Source organism: Gossypium hirsutum, chromosome A13 (genome assembly GCF_007990345.1).
Source record: "Gossypium hirsutum isolate 1008001.06 chromosome A13, Gossypium_hirsutum_v2.1, whole genome shotgun sequence".
NCBI lineage: Eukaryota > Viridiplantae > Streptophyta > Magnoliopsida > Malvales > Malvaceae > Gossypium > Gossypium hirsutum.
The window spans coordinates 84,481,469-84,502,706 of record NC_053436.1 but is presented as its reverse complement, the minus strand read 5'-3'; the positions used below and the strand labels follow the sequence as shown (position 1 = coordinate 84,502,706).

Below are 21,238 nucleotides of genomic sequence, written 5' to 3'. Positions count from 1 at the left end.
ATTATGCTAAACCTTCTCTAACAGGAACTGAATCTAGCATAGTTAGACTGGCTGTAGCTGCAATTACTTTTGAACTGAAACCTAACACAATTCAAATGATACAATAGTTTGTTCAGTTTGATGGTTTGCAGGATGAAGATCCCAACGCTCACTTAGCAAACTTCCTAGAATTTTGCGATACATTTAAAATCAATGGCATTTCTGGTGATGCCATTCGTCTTTGATTATTTCCTTTTTACTAAAATACTTTTCACCAGCTAAAACGGCTAAATTACGTAATGATATCTCTTTTTTTGTGCAGATGGATTTAGAAAAACTGTACGATGCATGGGAGAGACACAAGGAATTACTGAGAAGGTGCCCTCACTATAGGTTACCGTTTTGGCTTCAAGTACAAACATTCCACAATGGTCTGAATCCCTCGACTCGGCAAATGGTTGACCAGCTACTGGCGGAACCATCAACAACAAAACACCTGAAGAGGCTTATGAATTCATTGAAGAAATGTCACTGAATAATTATCAGTGGCAAGTCATGAGGACTAAGCCAACAAAAATAGCCGACGTTTATAACGTTGACTCAATTACTATACGGTCAAATCAGGTAGAATTTCTCAATAAAAAGATTGATGGTTTTCTTAGTTCTATGCAGGTACATCTAGTAATGAGGTGTGACTCAAGCGGAGGAGGTGTGCATACAGAATATCAATCCTTGAATCCCACAACTGAAGAGGAATAAGTCAACTATATGGGTAACAATAACTTTAGATCTCAAAATAACCCATACAATAATACTTATAATACAGGTAATACTTATAATGCAGGTTGGAGGAACCACCCAAATTCCTCCTGGGGTGGCCAAGGGAATCAAAAGACACAAAATCCTTAGGATTTTCAACAGCCACCTTATCAACAAGAGAAGAAACTGAACCTTGAGGAGATGCTCTCAAAATTCATATCAATGTCAGAAACCCGTTTCCAAAATACCGAGACAGCACTTAAAAATCAACAAGCATTGATCCAAGGACTCGAGACTCAAATAGGCCATCTTTCCAAACTAATATCCGAACGACCACAAGGTAGCTTGCCAAGTAACACTGAACCAAACCCAGGGGAATAGCTCAACCCAATTAATATCCAAAATTACGAAGGAGTCGTTGAGCCTGAACCAGAATCGAGGCAAGAAACAATCGTAACCAAAGGGAGAGATGAGGTAGATCAAAATACAAACAAACCAGTGACTGTCGAATATAAACCTCGTGTGCCATACCCTAACGTGACAAGGAAAGACCGCTTAGACGAACAATTCGGTAAATTCCTTAAACTTTTGAAAAAATTACATATTAACTTACCGTTTATTGAAGCTTTGTCGCAGATGCCGAATGCAATGAAATTTTTAAAAGAGCTTTTAGTAAATAAGTGGAAGATGGATGAAGCATTGCATGTGGAGCTAAATCCAGTCTGCTCAGCTATTCTACAGAATAAGCTACCCCATAAATTGACAGATCCAGGGAGTTTTACAATTCCTTTTTTAATTGGTAGTTTAGATATAAGTCATGCATTAGCTAATTTAGGGGCTAGTATTAACGTTATGCCTTACAAAATGTTTAAGCAACTAGATCTTTGGAAACCTAAACAAACTAGGATGAGCATTCAATTGGCAGATAAAACTATAAGATTCCCTAGGGATATTATAGAAGATGTACTCGTGAAGGTAGATAAGTTCATATTTCTTGTTGATTTCGTTGTTCTAGACATAGAGGAGGATAATAACACCCCTTTGATTTTAGGGAGGCCCTTTTTAGCAACTACTAAAACAATTATTGATGTTGGCAAAGGTGAGCTTACACTTCGTGTGAGAGACGAAACGATCACCCTTCAAGCTCGTAATTCTGGCATCACATCGAACATTGAAGGTAATAGTCCACACCAATCTACTAAAACTGACAATATGACTTTGCAGAAATTAAGCTTCAAAGAAGTTCACAAGCCATGTTCCAGAAATGATAGAGGACACATTCATGAAGAACAAAGGCTACGGATAGAGGAGCTAGACGAATGGCAAGAACAGAAACCGAGAACAGATGATAAACCAAAACTACACCAAACCAAGCCCGATACCTCTCCTAATCAACTTAAGGTTGGTGATAAAGTCTTACTAGATGCCGCAGATCCCCACATTGTCACTACCACACTAAATGAGGAAATCCTTCTCACGGTACTTAGTATTTTTCCATTCGGTAAGGTGGAGGCGAGTCACCCAAAGTTCGGCACTTTTAAGGTAAACAGCACCTGTTTAAAACCTTACTTTGATGAGATTGATAGCAGGAATGAGGAGTACGAGCTCCTTGAACCAACCTGACCATTCACTAGAGAGGTAAGTCGAGCTTAGACTATAAATAAGCGCTTCTCGGGAGGCAACCTGGGCATTAACATATTTTGATTTCTTTATTTTTTATTTCTAACACTTTAAATAATTAGATTTATCTTTGAATTGCGAAGTTTTTCAGCACTCACGACCAGGCATACGGGCGTGGCTAAAGCCATGGCCAAGTAGGGGAAGAAACACGGCTGTGCGATATGGCCGTGTGGAAGCAGGACATGATATCCCCAAAACATAGGATGATATAAATCCCCACGACCGTGCGACAGGGCCATGGGTGAACTTGATAGGTGAACACGGGAGTGGGAATAAAAAAACACGGGCGTGCCAGGGGCAAGGCTCAATTCTGTTTCTTCGACATGGGCGTGAGACACGCCCGTGCCTATAAGCCGTGGACAACAATACACGGGCGTGGTACCCTAACACATGGGCGTGGGAGAAGCGAATAAAGCTAGGCACGACCGTGCGATATGGCCGTATGCCACACACGCCCCAGACACACGGGCATGGGATAGTAGTCGGGCACGACTTAAATTGCAAAATTCAAAAAACACAGGCTCACCTTCAGAGTACACGGGAGTGGCCCTAGGCCGTGTGCACCTCCCCTATATAAGCAAATCACTGTTCATTTTCTTCTTCCTTTCAAAACCTTATCTTAAATCTCCCCTTCCCCACTCCCTAATCCCTTTTCTGGCCACCATTCCCCAGATTCTCACTTCCCCAACCCCCAAACCACCCTCAAATCCACTCCCCCTACATCAATCCTCACTTTCCCCTCTCTTTCCCCTCCATTTTTCCTCCACACAACTATACACTCACGCCCCACGCCCGTGCTAGCCATTACTATACTATTGTTCGATAGGTGCGCTTGCCTTTTCGTCGTGATAATAGTTAGTCTAGGTTTGTTCTTCATTATAAATATTTATTATTTGTTACGAATCACGCGATCAATTGCCGTCTGCTTCTGTAAAACCCCAAACCCACCTGGACATTATGGTCAAATCTGGCGATGTCACATTGAAGTGTTTTTCATAAAACATGATGTTGTTTGAAAAGCCCAATGTTTATAGAGCCTCTTTACGTGATCTAGAAAATAAATTTAAAACTTGCGTTGCTATCAAAAAGTATTTACTTTAAAACGTTATTTATTTCAAAATCTCGTTTATCGTAAATGCTTTTGAAACGGTTTTCCGTATTCGCAGTATTTTAGTAAATCATGCTTATCTTTTTAAAACCCGCATCCTACTACTAGCAGATACAAATCAAAAATAAATAAAACCTCAAAATTCAAAATAATAGAGGCCTTATTACATAACAATACCCAAATAAAACTACTTATAAATTAAAAACAAATATGAAAGCAAGGGCGGTTGTATGGCGACCTTTGAGTCCCTCGCAGCACCGATCTGCCTATGACTGGGGATTACCTGTACAATTAAGAAAATAGGTGAGTTTACGAAAACTTAGTGTGTAATCCCATATAAGCAAACAATCAGAGTAAACACAATTTGGGCCTAAGCCCTTTCAGTTTCAGTTAGGGCCTTAGCCCACTCCAGTAACAGTATTAGTGAGGCCTAAGTCGATATCAGTAACAGTGGCAATATCAATTTGGGTTTTAGCTCATCTCAATATAGAAGCAGTCATATACTCGGGCCTTGGCCCATTACAGTAATAGTAAACAGTACAATAACAGTAAAAAGTGCAATAGCAGTAATAGTATGTAATAACAGTAAACAGTATGCAAGTCCTACCCATCCAGCCTCTACACTCCATCTCCGTCCAAACCTACACTCCATGTGGGGATATAATCAACCCACACATCCCTATACTCCAGAATTAGCACCGGTTGCTGCAGTAAACAGTATTTGCAACAGAGCTACTAGTAATAATAGGCTTAGAGCCATCTGTGATTTGCAGCAGAGCTACCAGTACAATACACTTCCTCTAATCATATATAAGCCCATCGCCATGCTATGCATCAAGCAACATGCCATGTCAAACCATAATACTAAACACATACTTAATACAGTTACACATAGCATGCTAAAATATAAACATACATCACATAGGGGAAAAAAAGTCATCCTACCATATAAGGGCAAAATTGTCATTTTACCAGATAAGGAAAAATCCCCATTTTAACACATAAGGACAAAATAGCCATTTTGCCACATAAGGGAAAAATCGTCATTTTATCACATAAGGGAAAAATTGTCATTTTAACATATAAGGGCAAAATAGTCATTTTGCCACATAAGAGCAAAATTGTCATTTTACCTTACAGGGGTATTACAGTCATTTCACCCTATAGGGTATTACAGTCATTTTACCCTATAGTGTATTATAGTCATTTTACCCTATTGGAGATTTCGGTGATTTTCAAGTAAATAAAGGTCCAGGTACTCTTACCGGCCCACCAGTAGGTCCATAGTCATCTTCGGCGACCCGTGCAACCTTAATAGTCAATCGACGATAATGGGCCTACGACCCATATTGCAGGCCCATGTAGGCCCACATGCTAGTATAGCCCACATAAACCAAGATGGCCTTAGTAGTGTGATTCACACAGCCATCCTAATATTAACCACACTCTTGTGTGATTCTTCCCGTGTGGGGCCTATAGGCCCATTAGGCCTACGTGGCCCAGTTCAGCCCAGAATGACCCAGTATCGTTTCGGCCCATGAAAATGCTCATGGCCATCTCGTTGACCACATGGCCTGCCACACGGACGCTCACACGCCAGGGTGGTGTCAACAACCCACTTTCCGGCTTTTCATCCTTTCAGCTTTTCAGCCTTTGCAGTTTCACGTCTAATGGCAGTGTTATACATTTGTTTATGAGAATAGCGCAAATCTCCATGTACACCAACCTAGATTCAAACATGACCTAATACCAGTCTTTTAATCGCTAGGGTTAAATACCCTATTATTAACACTTAATCCTCAATATGGTACACACTTCTTACTTTAGTTAAGCAAGTATGATATAATCCCTCCTTAAACCAATGATCACCAAATCCTTGGTACAACCTGCAGTGTATCTTAATTTCTTTAACTATCACCGTGAACGAAAATAACTAGAACCGAAAGAGTGACAACTTACCACTACGTAGAACTAAGAACGGTTGATAGAAGGAATCGACCTATACCCACACAAGAGTTGAAACACTTGTACCTTTATCATGAATCGACAATACAGGAGGATGCTAAAAGAAAAGACCGCAACGGTGGAGAGAAACAAGAGTAAACCAAGAGCACTTACCGATTCGTCAAAAAACCCTCACTAGTCGAAAACAGAATAAATGAATAGAGGGAAATTATTTGGCTAACCTAACACACGAAAGGAGAAGAGAACTAAAACAACAGAAATGAGGGGAAGAGTAGATATAATCGGTCAAAGACAAAAGAAAAGGTAAATGCTAATGACTGATTGAAAGAGAGGGAGCAGAAGGTTTACAAAGGTAAAGAAAATTAAGAGAAGTAAAAATGAGGGGGAGAAGAAAGCCAAAAGAAAAATCAGGAAAAATATAATACCCTAATGGTTTAAGTAGTAATCAGCCTCAGACAAAAACAAAATCAATAACCAAGGGGTAGCTATCGAAGTGGAGAGCACTTGCTAGTCTCAAAGCCAAACTTTTAGTGTTGGGAGATCAAAAATGGCACCACTCTCCACTCCTCTCCAAATCCCAAAAGCATTGAGTGCCTACAATTCCCATTTGGCACCAACTCTTTTCCAACCACAAATCCCCACGATTTACTCCTCAATTTCCTCATATCCACCAATTAAAACATTCTAAAATCCCCCTTTTTACTCCCCCAATTTGGCTAACAATAAATCTATTCAAACTTATCCAAACTCTCATTATTTCAGTAAAAAAGAACTTCCTCCCATGGCCATCAGTAAAAATAATCTCCATTTGCACAAGTAGGGATTGGAACCTCAGACCACTAACACACTCTACATGCCACTACCCACCAGAGTAGTAGGCTTTTTATGACATACTTTACCAAATTTTATTTAAGAACCCTACTGACCAGGGACAGGGGTTTTATCCTTAAAAACCAAAATTTTTGTGGAAGCCAAGTCTTGAACACATGACTTCCCAGACACTTCCCAACACACTTAACCACTGAAACAGACACTCAATTGTGTCACCTTCTTGCACAACCAAATATTTATGAGCAGCTTCCCAGCTGCTCCCATGCTCAAGAACCTAATACTTCTAGGCTCCAATTCGGAGCGTTACACCTTCTCCTTTGTGTTCTGATCTACTGCTCAGCCTTTACTGCTACCCTCTTTATTAGCCTGATGATCCTACCTTTGAGGAAGGATTATTTTCTCTCTCTTCCTCTTTTTTTTGGATATTTCTCATTTTTTATATGATAGATTCTCCTCAATACACAATTTTTCCTTCCTCTTTTTCAGGTAGATCTTTATAGTACAAGTACAACTAGCTGGGAGTGGCACGAATTGAGTGCTGACCTAGTGTCTTCCTAGAATTGCCATGGCATTAATGTTGGCAATCCATCCAACTTTTTCAATGACAAAACTTCACTCCTTCATTTCTTTTCCTCATTCCACACCTGTCATTCAAACACAAACAAATCCTTTCCACCCACAAGTAAAAGTAACATAATAACATTTAAACATAACCCAAGCTTCATGATGCAATGTTTTAAAAATTCTAATATAATATCCTAAAATGAAAATACATCTACTTAAATACAAACAATTAACCAAGTGCAGAGGCCTAAAATATAACTCCTTTTAAGAGTTATCACACCCCCAAACCTGAGTTATTGCTTGTCCTCAAGCAAAATATGCATGAATGCATGAATCACCACAACAATATAATCATGTTAATAATTCCAAACCATGTAGAGCATATTTTTTACTTTAGTTCTCAGGAATATTCTATTTCTAAAAATTTTCTTAAGTTTCATAAGCTTGTTTAGCAAAAGTAGTGCAAAAAATATTGCCCTAAAAATAAAAATTCTAATTACTCATACAATTTCAACTATAGCAAGTTCCTCCTAATGTACTTAGTTTATCTTTCATCTTATCTCAGTTTCCTTTTTTAAATTTGTTCTTGCATAAACTCAATTACATATATTTTTACTAGGGTATTCATTTTGTCACATAGTTTCTTTACTTCACAATATCAGTGGAGCATACACTAAATTGCTAAGTGTTCTATCATGTCACAATTTGAATGAAAGTCACTCATAAAGATAAGGCTTTTGAATTAGATGATGGATGGAGCAAACAACTACCTCCCTAGCTACTCAACCTGTAACTACAGTGGAGTGCCCCTAAAATGCTTTCTTCTCCCTTTTTTTAACATACTCTTACTTAAACATGTTTTTCTAATCAACAACACAATGGAGCTTGTTTGGGTTGGGAGCTTGTTAGAGATATATCACACTATCCATAGGCTATATTGGTACTATTGGTGTTTCTAAGTTTGGTTTTAATGGCATGTATAGGTATTTTGGTTATTGAAGTAGCCACATGTTTTGGCCAAGGTGTTTTTGCTTGTGAATTTGGTATTTTGAATGTTTGAATATGTTGTTATGTGTATGTGGCCTAATAATGGTTGAATTTATAGTTCATGGATCTTAGATTATGGAAGTGAATATAGTCATTTTGGTATGGAAATGTAGTTGGCATATATGAGTTATGATGTTATTTGCTACATAGTAAAATTGGTATTTATGGATGTAAATTTGGTATGTGATCAAAGTGATAATTTTTGGTCAAAAGATGCACATGATTATATATGTTTATAGGTTGTCATTGAGGTGCCTTTGGGCATATTGGTTGTATGTAAATGTATCATATTTTGTTTGCTTGATTATGCATGGTTTTGATGAATTCTGATGGCATGTTTAATTGTGTAAAAGTGATTGTAGGTACATGTATGAATGGGCGAGAAAAATGGCTTGGAAATGGCCTATTTTTCGTCCACACGGGCAGAGACATGGGTGTGTGACATTGAGCCTAATGACATGACTGTGTGTCCCCTGTAGCTCTCAAAGGGCTACAAGTCAAGCTGCTACACAGCCTGGCACACAAACGTGTGCCTTGACCATATGACCCAAGTTAGAGAGTTACACAGGCACGACATGGGCTGGGACATTACCGTGTGCCCCCTACAGCATGAATTTTTCCAACTTTTTCCTTAAAGTTTTATATGTTCCCGATTTTGTCCCGAATCATTTCTAAAGTGTTTCTAAGGCCTCGATGGCTCAAATAAGGGATATGCATGTGCTTGAATGGATTTTGTTCAAAAAATTCACACAGCAAAGGGCACACGGCCGTGTACCAGCCCATGTCTATGCCCATGTAACTCTTTGACTTGGGTCACACGACAAAGCCACATGCCTGTGTGCCAGGTCGTGTGCTAGGCCTTGTAACTACTTGACTTGCAACCCTTTGAAACCTATAGAGGAAACATGACTGTTTCGCATGGCCATATGTCACACATGGTTGAGACACATGCTCGTGCCTTAGGCCGTGTGGACAAGAAAGTGGCCAAATTCAAACAATTTCTTTCACCAAAATCAAGCATACGCCTTCAAGTCATTTGCACATACAATCAAGCCTTAAAACGTACCTAAAACATGCATAAGAAGGCCAATTCAATAAGCCATTTATCCATTCAACCAATATGAGCAAAAGACACCTCAATCACAACAACCAAGAATACTTAAACATATACATAATTTAGTTATTCATCACTCATACATTTCTAGCCTATTTCTATGCCAAACTTACCACAATGACCACATGCCAAATCACATTCAAACATACCAAATTGGTCATTCAAAACATACATTCACTTGACCATTTTAACACCAGCCGTCAAAGCATCAACATACCAAAAGTTCACCAACCATAATACCATATTTACAAGACAAACATAACAGTTATCCCATTAAATACAATTCACATATACATGCCATTATAACCATGACCAAAACATCAAAGTCTACCAATATAGTCGCTAGATAGTGTGATAGGTCTCCGACGAGCTTTGAAACTGATCAAGCTTCTAATAATCTATAAAACATAGGAAATAAAAAAAAAGACGTAAGCACATAATGCTTAGTAACTTCATGAATCATGAACATAGCTTACCATTTCAATGCATAATCATAAAATAGACATGAATCAATCCAACATAGCTTGGCACAAGCCTGAGCATCATCAATAACACAAGTTAGCGATCAAACACATAACTTAAGAATATTATCACATGGTAAGGTATAGCACATGAACATAACATCACTTAAATCACACTTTTCATAGTCATGAGTGTTCATACTTTGATCATCAACAATTCATACCTTTTCATGAATTCTTAACATAGCTTTTGATACACTTATCATTCTTCCCCTTTTCATGCCCGTTGAAACATTTAGAATAATATCGGATATACGGGAAGCTCGAACAAAGTGTGCTAAATACATGGTCGAAACCATTCATTTCCTTATCCGTTACATAGATGGTCACTCAAGCCATAAATGGATCTACTTATGCAAGATAATGGTCAAAATGTTGCTAGATGATACCGTTCACATAAGCTGATGAGTATCTGTAATAAAAGTCAGAACTCAGCCATCGGTACGACATTTAGGACCAGCACCCGAAAATGGTAACCTTAGTGACATGTCATTTTATCCTATATATTCTTAAGGTTCAAATGGGGTTTGATAGTCGTTGTAACGCTATTGGATTTCCGTCGTGACATGATACAATGAGCAACATAATAACATTTCAATCAAATACACTAATACGTTATTTAAACATACGAACTTACCTCGATAAAAAAAACAAGGAAATAGGATTAACTAGTTCGATACTTTATCTTTCCCTCGATCTATTTCTTTACGATGCTTAACTTGATCTAAATAAGCAAATTCAATCCATTCAATATTCGTTCTATTCAATTTAGTCCAAAATACATACTTTTACATAACACTTTTACCCCTAATTTTTTAACTTCTTTAGAATTTAGTCCTTAAGCCAATAAATTGAAATTCATGCAATTTCATCTACATACTATGCTAGCCAAATCCTATATAAACCCATATCAACTCATAAAATCATTATTTCACAATTTCACCATGAATTTTACTCATTTTACAAATAAATTCTTAGTTTACATTTTCAACAAAAATCACTTTACAAAAGTTGTTTATTTATCAACAAATATTCATTTTCTTCAATCAAACATAAAAAATAACATGCACAAATTCATAGAAAAACCCTAACCTTGTAACAATTTTTGAAATTAGTCCCTGGGCTAGCTAGATTAAGCTACAACGACTTGAAAAACATAGAAATCATTAAAAACAAGACAAAATCACACTTACATGCAAAGATAGACTATAGTTGAATGGAAGAACCCTAAAATGGCTTATTCTTCTTCTAATTTTTGGCACATAAAGAATTTGGAGAAGATGGACAATTAGGCTTCTTTTAATTAATTTATGTTGTATTTATTTATTTAGTAAATTAACCTTTATTATAAATATTTAAAATCATTAAAATGGAATCCATAAATGTCCATTAACTCATAAAATGGTTTAATTACCATTTAAGTCACTCAGACTAAAAATTCATAGCAATTTAATGCCTTTCTCTAATTGAACTGCACTTTTGCACCTTTTACAATTTAATCCTTCTCACCAAATTAAACATGCAAACGATAAAATTTCTTAATGAATTTTTTATACTACACTACTAACATATTGTAGACATTAAAATAATAATAAAATAAATATTTTTACGTCATATTTGTGGTCTCGAAACTACTATTCCTAATTCACTAAAAACGGGCTGTTACAACTCTCCCTCATAAAGGGATTTTTTTCCCCGAAAATCTTACTAGAAAAGAGGTTTTGGTATTGCGCTTTATAGCTTTTTCCTGTTCCTAGGTGGCTTCTTCTAAACTGTGTCATTGCTAAAGGACCTTCACTAAACCTATGCTTTTATTTCTCAATTCTTTAACCTCTCGAGCTATAATTATGATCAGGTCTTTGCTATATTTATATTAGATTAAATCTCAACATCAATAGGTGAGATTACATGCGAAGGGTCTGATCAGTATCGTCGTAACATAGATACGTGAAACAAGTTATGGATCTTTTCTAATTCTGACGGCAGCACTAATCTATAAGCTATTGGTTTGATTCTTTCAATAATATCATACGGCCTGATAAATCACGAACTTAGCTTTCTTTTACAACTGAATTGTAGAACTCTCTTCCAGGGTGCTACTTTCAGAACACTTTATCGCCGACTTAAAGTTCAATGTCTTTCTGCTGTAAATTTACATAATATTTCTATCGGTTTGAAATTACTTTCAAATGGCTCGAATAATTTTAAATTTTTCTTCAGTTTCTCATATCAAATCAACCTTGTAAAGCTTTTTCTTACTGAGTTCAGCCCAATACAATGGATTTCAACACTTTCGACCATACAAAGCTTCATATGGTGCCATATTTATACTAATGGTAGAAATTTCTCCCGGTTGCCTTTGAGTTCCAAAACACAATATCGTAACATATCCTCGAATATCTAAATCACTCGCTCTGACTGACCATCGGTCTAAGGATGAAACTCAGTAGTAAAATGCAAAAGGGTACCCAGATCCTCATGCATCTTGCTCAAAAATCTAGACGTAAACTGTAAATCTCTATTAGAAACAATAGAAACTGGCATCTCTTGCAATCTGAGAATCTCAGCAACAAATAACTCTACTAATCTCTCGAGTGAGTAGTCTGTATGCATTGGAATGAAATGCACAGTTTTTGTCAAATGATCAATAATGACCCAACTTGCAACTTTCTTTCTCGAAGACAAAGGCAATCTTGATACAAAATCCATCGTGATGCACTCCCATTTCCACTCCAGAATCATCATTGGTTGTAACAAACCAGAAGGTACCTAATGTTCAGCTTGAACTTGCTGACACACTAAACATCTCAATACGAACTTAGAAATCTTCTGTTTCATACCCGACCACCAATACATTTGTTTCAAATCACTGTACATCTTATTGCTACTAGGATGAACATATAAACTACTATTATGACCTTTTTGTAAAATCTTCTGAACGAGATCTGAATTTCTCAGAACACAAATTTTGCCTTTAAAATACAAACTATCATTAGAGCCAGTCTAAAAATCTAAATCAAGAGTCCATTCAATCCGTTTCTGTTTTGCTATCAACAAATCATCGTATTTTTTAGCTTTATAAATCTGTTGAAAAAAAAGATCGGTCTAGCTTTCAACTCAGCTAAGATGGAACCATCATCAAACAACATCAATCATGTATTTAATGCTAGCAATGTAAACAAAAACTTTCTATGCAAAACATCAATAACTACATTAGCTTTTCCCGGATGATAATCAATGATCAAATCATAGTCTTTCAATAGCTCGAGCCAACCCCGAATCATCAAAGGATAGTTTTTACAAACCTTATCAACTAACACATACTGACCTAGGGGGTTAGTTACTTTAACCACAATTTAAGTAGACTCAACAGGAAATTTCTTACTTGACACTAAATTCATGCATATATACGAATGCGTTGGTCCTCGATCAATCAAATCAGTAACATCAGTATGAAAGATAGAAAATGTGCCAGTGATAACATCTGGTGCTGACGCTTCCTTGTAACACCCCTAACCCATATCCGACGTCGAAATAGAGTTACAAGGCATTACTATAATATAGAACCCAATAACATACATTTATACATTCATTATCAAAAACCATTCATAAACATTCACATTATCCCTTATAAGGTTCTATGAAACCTCAAACATGCTTAGGAATGGTTCGGGACTAAATCGATTACATATAAAATTTTCCAGACACTTCGAAAAATTTCATAAAATCACAAGTCACATGCCCATGTGAACAGACTGTGTGAAAATAGGGCATACATACTGACTTGTACCACACGGCTGGAGACACGCCCATTTTCCTTGGCCGTGGGAAAATTGGAGGGTATACTGACTTGGGTCACACGACCAACCATACGCCTGTGTGTCTAACCCGTGCTCGAAATTGACTTAAATTCGTAGGGCTACCATAGGGGACACACAGTTGTGTAACATAGCTGTGTGTCACACATGGCCGAGACACATGCCCGTGTCTCAGCCCTTGTGGACAAAAATAGGCTATTTGCAAAGCCAATTTGCCACCCTTTTTCCCATGCACACAATTCAACCTTAATGGTACCATTTCAAGACATTTATGAGCAACCAAAATCAACCAATTCATACATACTCCATGCCATCTATACACATCCATTTCAATTACTTCATTCCACACCCAAAACTTACCAAAACCATTATACCAAAACAAGCAAATATATAAAGCATTATATGCATCATATATAACACTTATCAAGCACAAAACTTAAGCCAAATTAAATGGCTAAAAACATACCAATATTTACATTATTAACAAGCTAAATCACATGGCTAACATTATAGTTCAAAATATACCAAATAGACAATAGCCTATACATGGCATATATCATATATATAAAGCTTCAAAAGTACCAACGAGTTGATTCGATAGTGTGATGATGGTTCCTGATGATCCTCAATGTCCGAGCTAGCTTCGATACTCTATAAAACAAAGAAAAATATCACAAGTTCATACTAAATATACTTAACAGTTTATATAATACCAAACACCAATTAATAAACACTTAGTAGTTCTTATATCATCATTCAATTCTAATCCATAACCATTTAACATGTATATACAAATGTGTCAAGCTTCACACACATAGTATCAACTATCACATAGGTATCGTTCATACCTGAACTTTACACTATTTATTTATTTCATTCTCACCTCTTTGTTCAGTGCATTAAATCATTCAGAAATCATTCAATGCTCTAAGAACCTGCACACTTAGTGCACCAATAATTAGCCGAAGATATAACGATCTCACACACTTAGTTCCATCACATTAAACTGAAGCTATCTCTATATCACACACTTAGTGCCTCATATAGCTGAAGCTATTCTAATTCACACATTGAGTGCTATTTATAGCCGAAGCTATTATAAAACGCACATTAAGTGCCAAACATAGTTGATTTATTGTTGTACGCAATCTTAGACACATATATACAATTTATTATTATTAAAGCATTAAAACATAATTGTAACAACGTTTATCACATACGAACTTACCTCGTACTCGAAATGGATGAATCGGATCAATTACTCGATAACCTTCGATTTCCCTCGATCTAAATCCGAGTTCTTGCTTTCTTGATCTATATATATTCAAAATTAACCCATTTATTCACTAATTCATTCAATTGAAACCATAAACATAAATTTTGGCATTTTTGCACTTTAGCCCCTAAAGTTACACATTTTGACATTTTAGTCCTTATTACACAAATCACCAAATATACAAAATACATCAAAAGCATACCTTAGCTGAATCTTCTTAAGGTCCCTAGCAGCCCATATATTTCATTTGTTTCACATTTTTTCCTCTTAATTTCTCTCTTTCACAAATTAGTTCAGAATTAGCAAATTCATCAAAAATCCCAATACAAAATATATTTATCTATCATCAAGCTTTCATATTTCACCATTTAACATCACAAAGCTTACAAAATTAACAATGACATAACTCAAATTCATCATCAAATTCTGAAATTTAAGCATGGGCTTGATAAAACACAAAGTAACGATCTCAAAAACATAGAAATTATCAAAAATCAAACAAAAATGAACTTTTAATCAAGCTTGGAAGTAGCCGAATATCAAAAAATATGAGCCCTAGCTTTTCTTTCTTCAATTTCGGCAGTAATAGATGAACATAACACTAAATTCATGTTTTGTTTTATTTAATATACATTAACACATCAATTACTATTTTACCCTTGGCTTAATAACTTATAATTCATCCTTTTTAAGGTCATTTATGACCAATCCCCCTATCCATGGTCCAATTATATAATAAGGACCTCCCATTTCACAATGCATAACATTTAAAAACTTTCAACTACTAGCACACAGCTTTTGCATTTTACGCAAATAGGTCCTTTTTCCAAATCAAGCACACAAATAGAAAATTACTACATGAAACTTTCACACATATCAATTCACATACTATAAGAACAGAAAATAATATTAGAATATTTTTCTGACTTGAATTTGTGGTCTTGAAACCACTGTTCCAACTAGGGTCTAAATCGGGTTATTACATTCTTCTTGTACATGTACAACATAAGCTCTAGCTGGTGCTAATGCCTCGGATCTCACAACAAAGTCGTAGGTCCCACTATGGCTGTTACCAACATTTCTAGGGTTCCTTGGTAGTCTCTCTCTCGCAGCTATGTTGCTCGGTCAAACAGTTTGAGCTTTTTCTTTTCGTACCTCTCAAGGCAATCTCTGATAAAATGTTTATATAAACCAAATTTGAAACATGCCCCATCTTTCATCTTGCACTCACCAAAATTTCATTGTCCAAATTATTGAAAATCAAGCTTACTGTTCTTAACACTGTCTACCCTCACTAAAGATGTAGCCTGAGGTTTTGAACTCTCATGCTGTTTACTTCGATCTCTACTGGAATAGACCATTGAAGCTGACGAATGGTTATGATGTTCTTTCGTCTTCTTCAATGATGACTGATATGACTTTCCCGTTGATCTCTTTATCAAATCTCGAGCCTCATAATTAGCTTTTCTCTTTTCTTTGCTAAGCTTTTCAGCTTTTTGTGCTTGGTCAACTATGACAACAAATTCTTTCAACTCGAGTATCCCAACTAATAGCTTTATGTCTTTGTTCAACCCATCTTTAAACTGTTTAGACATGGAAACTTCGGTTATTATACATTCTCGAGCATACTTACTTAGTCTAGCAAATTTCCTCTCATACTCGAAGACAGTCATTTGGCTCTATTTAAGCTCAAGAAACTCTTTACTTTTCTGATCAACGAATCTTTGACTTATATATTTCTTTTGAAACTCAATTTTAAAGAATTTCCAATCTACTCGCTCTCTTGGAACCATTGAAACCAAAGTGTTTTACCACTGATAAGCTGAGTCTTTTAGTAAAGATACAACACTTTTTAATGTCTTCCAATCAAACACAAGATGAGTCCGAGGGAGCCGAGAGCCACGCTCTAGCTTTCGTACAACGAGCTGTATCAAGTAGTAGAAGGCTAATGTCAGAAGGCCGAGAAGAGGCCCGAGCTGCCTTCTTTGATATGATGGATGAATGGTTTGGGGATTATCTAAGAAATCGCCCCAATATACCGAGACCTCCCCCACCCCCCAACCAGCCTAATGAGGATGTGCCACGAGGTATGGCACTGATAAGGATCGATAAAGCCCCTGTATATAAGCTTAAAAAGTATGGGGCTGAGGAATTTAGAGCGAAAGTTGATGATGATGCTGAAAGAGCTAAATTCTGGCTCGAGAACACTATGCGGGTGCTAGATGATTTGTCATGCACACCCGAGGAATGTTTGAAGTGTGCTGTGTCTCTTTTGAAGGACACTACATACAATTGGTGGAAAACCGTATCCTCGGTAGTGCCGAAAGAAAGTATTACTTGGGATTTCTTCCAAGAAGATTTCCTGGAACTCAAACAAGTTAGCAAGACTGTAGCGAAAAGTGTTTTAAAATTGTGAGGTATTAATGAATTAATTTTGGTGTTATAGACCCCGAGGAACAAATTTCGGAGGTTGATCGTGGTAAACGCAAAGTTTCAGAATAATGAAACTCAATCCCGAAAAGAATACCAGGTAAGTTCGGATAATTTGAAGTAAACCCTTAAAATGCATAATTTTATGCTTTATGAATGCTTGGTGATTGCATTTATTATTTGTATGAAATATCATAGAAATGTATATTGATGATAACATGTGAAAGATATCTTAGTTGAGGTTGAAAAAAGGGAAATCTATGGATAACCCCTCATTAACATGTGAACAGAGATCCTGCATGTGTTGTAGTAAGGATTTATCCCGGACGGGTGTTCCTTGAATGATCAAGCCTCCCAAAGAATATATGTGCATTACAGATTTATCTCGGATGAGTAATCTGATTAGGGTTTGAATTTAGCCCAGACTGGTAATTCAGATCCGAGCTCATTAAGGGTGTTGTTAGCCTAGACCGGTAATCTCGACATCATCTTACGAGTTCATGATATGGGAGATTTAACCTGGACAGGTAATCCTGTCATATGATGTGAGGTTCGCAGGAGTGCATATATGGAACGATCATTCCTATTAATTGACGGATAATGGGTAATCCATCGAGTTTTCCTGGAAACTCAACGAGAATATTATGGAATATACATACATGATGAAATATAAATGATGAGGTCATCTAGTTAAATTACATGATACATGATTATGTGACTAACTCATTAATTGAGTGCATGTGATTGGAAATCATTTCATATTGGATGAATTCATGACTTAAGTATGGATATATGCTAATTACTTGGTAGGTTTACTTTCTAGTTATTCGAGCTTATAAAGCATGAAAATGCTTATTCCTTCTTTTTTCCCTGTTTTTCAAAGTTCGAGGACTCGTAAGGATTGGAAGACGATTGGAGAGTCAACACACTATCAACTGGTCAAGCTTTGGTATAAAGGCACTACTATTTTGTTAATGACATGTATAGGGTCTTGAGTATTTTTTCATATGTGTCATTTGAATTGCGAAATGAAGGCATGTAAAGATGTACCCATCTTTTTGTGTAAGGCCATGGAAAATGGCACATTTGAAAGTAGGCTATGACCTGCCTTTTTCTGCATGTTCATGCTTTATTATGATAGAATGCTACAAGTGGCAATGAGTTAAAAAACGAGCCGAGTTCTGGAATGAAATACTATAACATAAGAACCTATGAATACTAAATGGGAAATAACCTTTTTGTGTGAAACCAATGATATGAGGTTTCCACACTGGGATTCTTATTAAGATTATTTATAAGTGTAAGTGTAAAATCATGTTTTCTCTCAAACTTACAAATTTCCATGCATAAGAGGTAGGGAAGGGTGACCTAAGCTTGGAAAATAGCCCAATAGAGTCCACATGGATAGACACACGGGCGTGTGTCTAGGACGTGTGTGACACACGGTTTCCTCCCACAGCGTATGCTGTGACCGTTTGTCCCCTGCACCTAAAACTTTACATCAAATTAGTACACGGATAGGTCACACGGGCGTGTGTCTAAGCCATTTTGATTTAACAGAATGCTCAAGTTTTGGACACGAGGTGAGGGCACAAGCGTGCCCTACGATTTACGGGTGTGTGAGCCCACACGACCCACATACACGGACGTGTGGCCTCTCAAAGCTAGAAATTATTAAGTCACCCAAAGTTTCCCGAATGTTTTGAGTCTTGTCCCGAACCGTTTTAATGTCAATTTTAGACCTCGATGACCTGTTTGAGGGACGAAAGTATATGTTTTAATAGTTTTAAATTTTGGGTGAAATTTAGTGACCCGATTTTGGTATGTTTATGAATGTTTGACTCTGGTAATGCCTCGAGCCTTATTCTAGTGTCAGATATGAGTGAGGAGTGTTACATTTAATGGTATCAGAGCTACGATTTAGTCAGTTCTAGGACTACTGTAGAGGATGTTAAAGGTTTTCTATACATGCCATCATTTGAATGTTGATAGTGTGACATCTCCTAATTATTTAAATTGTTTTGAATATAGTAAATGTCTTCCAATCAAGCACAAGATGAGTCCGAGGGAACTGAGAGCCATGCTCCAGCTTCTATATAATGAGCCGTATCTAGTAGTAGTAGAAGGCTAATGTTAGAAGGCCGAGAAAAGGCCCGAGATGCCTTCTTTGATATGATGGATGAATGGTTTGGGGATTATCTAAGAAATCGCCCCAATATACCGAGACCTCCCCTGCCCCTAACCAACCTGATGAAGATGTGCCACGAGGTATGCCACCGATGAGGATCGGTAAAGCCCTTGTAGATAAGCTTAGAAAGTATGGGGCTGAGGAATTCTGAGCGAATGTTGATGATGATGCTGAAAGAGCTCAGTTCTAGCTCGAGAACACTATGCGGGTGCTAGATGATTTGTCATGCACACCCGAGGAATGTTTGAAGTGTGTTGAGTCTCTTTTGAAGGACACTGCATACAATTGGTGGAAAATCGTATCCTCGGTAGTGCCGAAAGAAAGTATTACCTGGGATTTCTTCCAAGCAGAGTTTAGGAAGAAATACATTAGCCAAAGGTTTTTGGACTCGAAGCGAAAAGAGTTCCTGGAACTCAAACAAGGTAGCAAGACTGTAGCGGAATACGAGAGAAAGTTCGTACGACTGAGTTAGTAAGCAACTAAATGGGTACAAAATGAATCAGAAATGTGTAAATGCTTCGAGGAAGGTCTGAATGAGGATATCAACTTGTTGATTGGGATCTTGGAAATATGGGAGTTTGCCGCATTAGCCGGTTGAGCCAAGAAGGCTAAATAACTTAATAATGAAAGAAAACAAGCTAAGAGAGAGGCTCGAGTTACGAGCAAGAGGTCTAGTAGTAAAACACTCTCGTTCTCCACGAAGAAAGCCAGCAGCTTACATGAAATCTCAACTTCATTAGTGGGATATTGGCGCAGTTCTAAGCGATGAGGTCAAAATATTTCCTCCCCGATAGAGACTAGTGTGGGGAGCGTAGATGATCAAAAACCGAAGTGTAAAAGTTGCAACAAATTTCACTTCGGAATGCCGAATGAAGAGTGGCGCCTGTTTTTAATGTGGTTCTTTTGATCACTTCCTTAAAGACTGTCTAGAGCGAGTTGAAAAAGAAGTGGATGTAGCCCCGAAATCGAGTACTCCTATTCCACGGGGTAGACCTCCGAGATACCCAGAGAGTGTTAGTGGCAGTCGAGTTGTCACTAAAGATGCTACAAAACCAGAGGTCTAAGCCCCAGTAAGAACGTATGCGATGCGTTCCTGAGAGGAAGCCCCTGCTCCTGATGTTATTACGGGTATCTTCTCCCTTTTTAATATAAGTATTGTTGCTTTAATTGACCCGGGGTTGACACAGTCATATATCTGCATGAGATTGGCGTCTAGTATGAACATACCTATTGAATTACGAAAGATATTATTAGAGTTTCGAACCTACTAGGAAGATCAGTCCTTGTTGATAAAGTCTGTAAGAATTGTCCTTTGACGATTCAAGGTTGTTGTTTCCCGGCCAACCTTATGTTGTTACCATTTGATGAATTTGATGTAATACTTGGCATGGATTGGTTAGCCCTTCATGATGTAACTGTGAATTGTGGTAGTAAGTACATTAAGTTGAAATCCTCAGATCGTAAGATTTTATGACTTGAATCAAGAGAATTGGGTTCGCCGCTGACTGTAATCATAGCAATGGTTGCCCAGAGATATATGAGGAAAGGATATGGAGCCTACCTTGCGTTTGTGATGAACACTAAGGAAATTGAATGGATGATTGAATCTATGTCGATAGTATGTGAGTATCCAGACATGTTTCTGGAGGAATTACTCAGATTACCTCCTGAAAGTGAGATAGAGTTTAGTATTGAGTTGGTGCCAAAGACAACTCCCATTTCTATTGCCCCATACACAATGGCACCTACCGAGTTGAAGGAGTTGAAAGCATAGTTACAAGACTGATGGATAAAGGATTTGCTAGGCCAAGTTTTTCACCTTGGGGTGCCCCCGTGTTGTTTGTAAAGAAGAAAGATGGTTCGATGAGATTATGTGTTGACAATCGGCAACTAAATAAAGTGATTATTAAGAATAAGTATCATTTTCCAAGGATCGATGATTTATTTGACCAGTTGAG

The 21,238-nt window shown here is 37.2% G+C and overlaps 1 non-coding gene across 1 annotated transcript; it reads right to left on the bottom strand.

Annotated features, from left to right (window-relative positions):
* Positions 1 to 268: 268 nt before the first annotated feature.
* Positions 269 to 375, bottom strand: LOC121212864 (small nucleolar RNA R71). The gene has a single exon (XR_005908236.1). It is a non-coding gene; the product is annotated as a small nucleolar RNA R71 (small nucleolar RNA).
* Between the last annotated feature and the right edge of the window lie 20,863 nt (positions 376 to 21,238).